Source organism: Tupaia chinensis, unplaced genomic scaffold (assembly GCF_000334495.1).
Source record: "Tupaia chinensis unplaced genomic scaffold, TupChi_1.0 Scaffold145814_1, whole genome shotgun sequence".
NCBI lineage: Eukaryota > Metazoa > Chordata > Mammalia > Scandentia > Tupaiidae > Tupaia > Tupaia belangeri.
In genome coordinates, this window is record NW_006205672.1 from 2928932 (window position 1) to 2935209 (window position 6278).

Below are 6278 nucleotides of genomic sequence, written 5' to 3' on the forward strand. Positions count from 1 at the left end.
TTTCCCTCCTGTTCTCATTTCCTTTTGGCTCGCTCCCTTCCCGCTCCCGCCCACTGACCTCACAGACCCGCTGGTCGAGCAGCGCAGATGGAACTTGGTCCCTCCAGTGCCAGCTCGGCTCCATGGCACATTAAACGCTTGGAAATCAACTGACCACAATAAAGCCTTAAACAAACAAAAAATTTTAAAAAATTAAAAAGGAAAAGAAAAGAACTTCCCTTTTTTGGACTTTTTCATCTGTTTTCCACTCTCAGAATTCTCTAAAGGACTAAAAGCTAAGAGATGCTCGAAATAAAGGAAGACCAGTCAAATGAAAAAAGCAACGGCTATTTAATTCTGCGCTTGCTGTAGCACAGGAATCAGCCCCAGTTACTTGAATTTTGACCGATTCAAAAGTAGAAAAGGAGTGGGAAAGCTTATGAGTGGGGGTGGGAAGGGGGGAGGGCAGGTTTCAAGTATGCCCTGATTGGGGGCGTTGGCGTGAGGCAGCTGGCGGGGGGCTAATTGCTGGCGAGCATCCTATGCGACATGCATATTTGGCTTTCTCGGTCTGCCCTAAGTTGCAGGTGGGGATACAAAGTCAATTATTAATCAAGTTCTGGCCGTTTTGAACCTATCATTACAGGTGGTTAGCTTTCTGGATTGTTACTAGGACAAAAATAAATAAATAAAGGCTTCCTCCAAGTCGGACTTGCCGCAGGCTTGATTCCCAGGTTGCCTATTGTAGTTAAGGGGGTTTGTGTCCTGGGCAGGTGGCTGCAGGATGTGGGAGAGTTTTACACAAGTATGGTCTGACCATTGTTCGTTTTTATATTCGGCCTCAAATATGCACTAATTTTGCAAGTCCTGGCGTTCAGCTCCCTTGGGTCCCATGGGACTGAGGCAGGGATCTCGGACTCCGGATTCTGCAGGGGGTTGGGAAGGGTGGGAAGGGTGGCGCTGGCTTCTGCAGCAGGCGGAGGGCGGGGAGGAGCAAAAGCCACCTCATGTCCTTCTGGTTTCAGAATCACTTACCGCGCGGTTTCCAAACATAGCGAACCGCTCGGTTCTTCGTTCTAGTTGCTGCCTTTTTCAAGGCTTTGAAACTTATCCATTCATACCCCGAAAAACGGATGATACTGGCAAGCGCTTAGTGAAAATTCACTATCAGGATGAAGAAAAAAAGAAAGGATGCCTTGCCGCGTCTCTGTGGCGCAATCGGTTAGCGCGTTCGGCTGTTAACCGAAAGGTTGGTGGTTCGAGCCCACCCAGGGACGTTGTTTACATATTTTGTAAAAGCTAAGGCTATTCCAGTGGATTGGGCCAGCAGATGGCGTAGTAGTTAAAGCGCTAGACTTGTATGTGTAATTCACTGTAGTTCAAGTCCCTATCGGCGGCTTTAAAATCAGGCAGGTGCATGGGCCCAAAATCCCAGGAGGTGAACCAAGAAGGGTTTGTAGCATGGCCATTCCTCCCGGAGGGGGAGGGTATTTCTCACTTTCCCTCTCTCTGTCTTATTCTGTCTCTTCTCAACAGGCAAGCACGTGCACCCTACGGCAAAAACCTTTTTTTTCCAGATAGCTTCCTTAGCCTCCAGTCATCTAATAACTCCTCCTCCTCCCAGATCTGTTGAGAAGAAATGTAGTTGGAAGGCATGAAAGTTCCTTGGAACAGGCCAAATGAGAGTTCTGGCATAATCTGTGTTTGAGCGCATGGGTTCTGGGGTGAAATCTTTTTTTATTCCTTGTGTGGCCTTGGGCTAATAAACTTTCTGTAACTTTTCTTTTTTTTAATCTGTAATGCAGGGATGGTAGTAGTACCTTGCCTGTAGGATGAGCCTGGACTTAATAACTGAACTTACTAATCGATGCTATTAGTAGACTCAAGATCATTATAATCATTATGCTCTGTTTCATTTTTGACAAAGACATTTCTTTATTCGATTGTACCATTATCTAATCTCTTATAAATTATTTTTTTAATCAAGTCAGTTCCCTGATTTTATGATTACAAACACTACTGCAGTCCTCATTCTTGTACAAATATATCTTGTCCCTAGGTGAAGGTGTGAGGATTGGCTGAGGAAGGAAAGGCAGGGGGCAAGACGGCCTCCTGGGACAGAACTGACATTCAGCTGAAGCTAAGCAGGTGGAAAAACCCATTCAAACTTGTTATTAAATCTGGTAGTTCATTAAATCTTTTTATTGTTATAAAGAAATAAAGCAGATGATTTCATGGTATGTTATAGTTATTTCCTGACTTGTGCTGTCCTATACTGTATGCACTAGCCACATGCAGCTATTGAAATTTAAATTACTTCAGGAACCAGCAGTTAGCGTAATGGCTATGTGGCCGGACTCCCACGTAGTCGACCACAGTTTGCGTCCCGGACCCACCGGGCGCATGTGAGTGCGTGCCCAAGATCCCGAGAGAAGAATGGAGGAGAAGGGATTGCGGCGTGACCATCCCCCCTGGGGGGTGATTTCTCGCTTTCTGTCTCTATGTCTCTCTCTTGTCTGTCTGGCGAGCGCACGCGCCCTATAGCGAAAATCTCTCCAAAAAAAATAAATTAGTTAGAAATTAAGTATCTTAGGGCCCACAGGTGGCATGGTGGTTAAGGTGCTGGACTCTTACATGGCTAACCATGGTTCGAGTCCTGGACCTGGTGGCTTGCTTTTTCACTTTCTGTCTGTCTCCCTCTCTCACTCTCACTTTGTTCCTCTCTGGTCAAATTAAAAATAGATAAATAAAGTTAAAATAATTCTTAAACATAAAAAAGAAATTCAATACCTTAATCACAATAGCCACATTACAAATGCTCAATTGACACAAGTGTCACCGTGGTCACCTATAAGAAAATGCTGATCTAGGGGCCAGTAGATAATGTAATGGTTACGTCGCTGGACTCCCACGTAGTTAACCGTGGTTCAAGTCTTGGACCTGGTGGCTTAAAACTCCATTACCACCATCCATCTCCGGAACTCTTGAGTAATGCAAAACCCAAACCCCATACCCACTAAACAATAACTTCCTATTCTCCCTGTTCTCTGGCAGCCACCATTCTATTCTGTGTCTCTATGAATTTGATTCTAGGTACCTTGCATAAGTAGTATTATACAGTATCAATCATTCGTGGCTTATTTCACTTAGTACAATGTTTGCAAGGTTTATTTACCTTGCAAATAAAGATTTTAAGATCAGAATTTTAAGGCTGAATAATATTCCAGTGCATGTATATGCCACGCTTTGTTTATTCATTCACCCATTGGTAGACACCTCTTGGCTTCCACGTTTTAGCTTTTGTGAATGACAACACCATGAACACAGGTGTACAGATATCACTTCAAATCCTCGCTTTCAATTCTTCTGAGTATATATCCAGAAGTGGGATTGCTAGGGCATATGGTAAATCTTTTTTCTTTCTTTTTTATTTTTTTTTAAGTGTATGTATTTCTTTCATGAGAAAGAGAGAAAGACACAGAGAGAGACACAGAAACAGCACACCCTAACGGATCCTTGATGCTGCGATCCCCCCAGCTGCAGCCTGCCTCGGATCAAGGGCACACACTTGCCCCGTGTATTCAGAGCAGTCTCCAGACATGAAGCAGGAACCTTCCCCTGTGGGTCAGCCCACAGAATGTCACCGTCCAGCTCCTCACGTGGTCATTCTATTTTTAATTTTTAAGGAACTGCCAAACTGTTTTCCACAGTTTGGCTGTACCATTCATTTTACATTCCCGATAACAGAGCACACCCAATTCCTCCATATCTTTCTCTACAATTGTTTTCTCCTCTCTTTCTTCTTTTCTTCCTTATATAGTATTTATCCTCATAAGCCTTGCTTTTCATTTTCTTTTTTTCATTATTTATTCATTATGATTGTTACTTTATTTGGGCCAGAGAGAGAAAGAAGGAAAGTGAGAAAGCAAGCTGCCAGGTCCGGGACTCAAATCACGGTCGGCCATGTGGGAGTCCAGCACCTTAACCACCATGCCACCTGCTGGCCCTTCATTTTCATTTTGAAATCTTGGAGCTTGAGCAAGGAGAAGGAGATTTAAATCTTAGTGGAGTTTTCTCAATTACCATAGAGCATAACAGCTAAAAGCATGGGATCGGGAGGCGATCTGCCTGGTCTGACTTCTGGCTGTCACCATCACAGAGGTGGGGCCCTGGGAAAGGTAAACTCAGCTTCCAGTGCCTTGATGTTCCCATCGGCAGCGAAGGGTGGCAGTAATCCACGCTATCTTGCAGGGTTGCTATGTGAACTAAATACGCTGTTACCTGGTAAAGCACTAAGAAAGCACGGCAGTCACATAGTAATAATGCTCTTATGAGAGTTACCATCTTTGTTTCCACTTCTAACTGCTCCAGTGAGGACTTCCAACATTTCCTAGAACAAATGAACAGAGTTAAAAGGTTTGGCTGACCTCTCCTCGGCCTGGAAAATTGACTTGAAAGGTCTCACTGTCAGTGCAGACAATGCGGTAGGAGACTCATCAAATTCTTGGACCTGACACAAGCAAGCTGCCAGGTCCGGGACTCAAATCACGGTCGGCCATGTGGGAGTCCAGCACCTTAACCACCATGCCACCTGCTGGCCCTTCATTTTCATTTTGAAATCTTGGAGCTTGAGCAAGGAGAAGGAGATTTAAATCTTAGTGGAGTTTTCTCAATTACCATAGAGCATAACAGCTAAAAGCATGGGATCGGGAGGCGATCTGCCTGGTCTGACTTCTGGCTGTCACCATCACAGAGGTGGGGCCCTGGGAAAGGTAAACTCAGCTTCCAGTGCCTTGATGTTCCCATCGGCAGCGAAGGGTGGCAGTAATCCACGCTATCTTGCAGGGTTGCTATGTGAACTAAATACGCTGTTACCTGGTAAAGCACTAAGAAAGCACGGCAGTCACATAGTAATAATGCTCTTATGAGAGTTACCATCTTTGTTTCCACTTCTAACTGCTCCAGTGAGGACTTCCAACATTTCCTAGAACAAATGAACAGAGTTAAAAGGTTTGGCTGACCTCTCCTCGGCCTGGAAAATTGACTTGAAAGGTCTCACTGTCAGTGCAGACAATGCGGTAGGAGACTCATCAAATTCTTGGACCTGACACAAGAATGATTGTTTAGCTCATGGTAGACAATCTTTTACACATGATTCTAGAAATAATTTTCACTATTATATAAAAAAAAAAAAAGTCCAAATATAACCTGTGACTCCTTTCTTCTCGTTCCTAAGACATCAAAGTAAGAAAATATCATTTATTGGGACCAGCAGTTGGCGTAATGGCTATGTTGCTGGACTCCCATGTAGTCGAGTCCCAGCGTAATGACTATGTTGCTGGACTCCCACTGTTCAAGTCCCGGACCCGGTGGCTTAAACTCATGCCAGGCACGTGTGATACATGCCCAAGATCCCAAGAGGAGAATGGAGGAAGAGGGATTGCGGCGTGGCCATCCCCCCGGGGGGCGATTTCTCACTTTCCACCTTTCTGTCTCTCTCTGTCTTTTTGGCGAGCATATGCACCCTATAGCAATATATATATATATAATTTACCTGCAATGTGAAGATTTCTTCTTTGAGTTATAATGGAGTATTTGTAGTAAGCCAGCACTTGGTCTGAAAACATGTAGGTTAGATCTGATTTAAAGGAATTCTTTCTGAAGTCTTTGGAAAGCTACCAGGGCAGCTAAGATCCACCCAGCCAGAGAGAGCAAGAGAGAAAATGCTCACTGGAATGAAACTAATGCTCTGGTTTTTCCCTGTAGGGCATTTTCTAGTTCTTGGCAAGAGGTAAGAGGTTGCGGAGCCAGGGAGAGAGCAGCTGCAAAGTCATAGAAATCAGTAGTATTTAAAATAACTACTCAGGGTGAGGAGAGGAGAAAACACGTGTCTTGAAAAGCCAAGATAATGGAGGGAATTGATTTGTTTGTTTGTTTGTTTGAGAGGTTTTCGCTATAGGGCGCGTGCGCTCACCAGAGAGAGACATAGAGACAGAAAGCGAGAAATCGCCCCCCAGGGGGGATGGTCATGCCTCAATCCCTTCTCCTCCATTCTCCTCTCGGGATCTTGGGCACGCACGCACATGCACCCGGCGTGATTTAAGCCACCAGGTCCGGGACGCGAACCGCGGTCAACTACGTGGGAGTCCAGCGACATAGCCATTACGCTAACTGCTGGTTCCCGATTTTTTTTTTTTTTAAGAGAGATTTTTGCTATAAGGTGGATGTGTTCACCAGACAGAGCGAGACAGAGAGACAGAAAGCGAGAAATCACCCCCCAGGGGGATGGCCACACTGCA

At 44.9% G+C, this 6278-nt stretch overlaps 1 non-coding gene across 1 annotated transcript; it reads left to right on the plus strand.

The window, feature by feature from the left end:
- The first annotated feature begins 1182 nt into the window (after positions 1-1182).
- On the plus strand, positions 1183-1256 carry TRNAN-GUU (transfer RNA asparagine (anticodon GUU)). Its single transcript has one exon. It is a non-coding gene; the product is annotated as a tRNA-Asn (tRNA).
- Positions 1257-6278: the final 5022 nt, after the last annotated feature.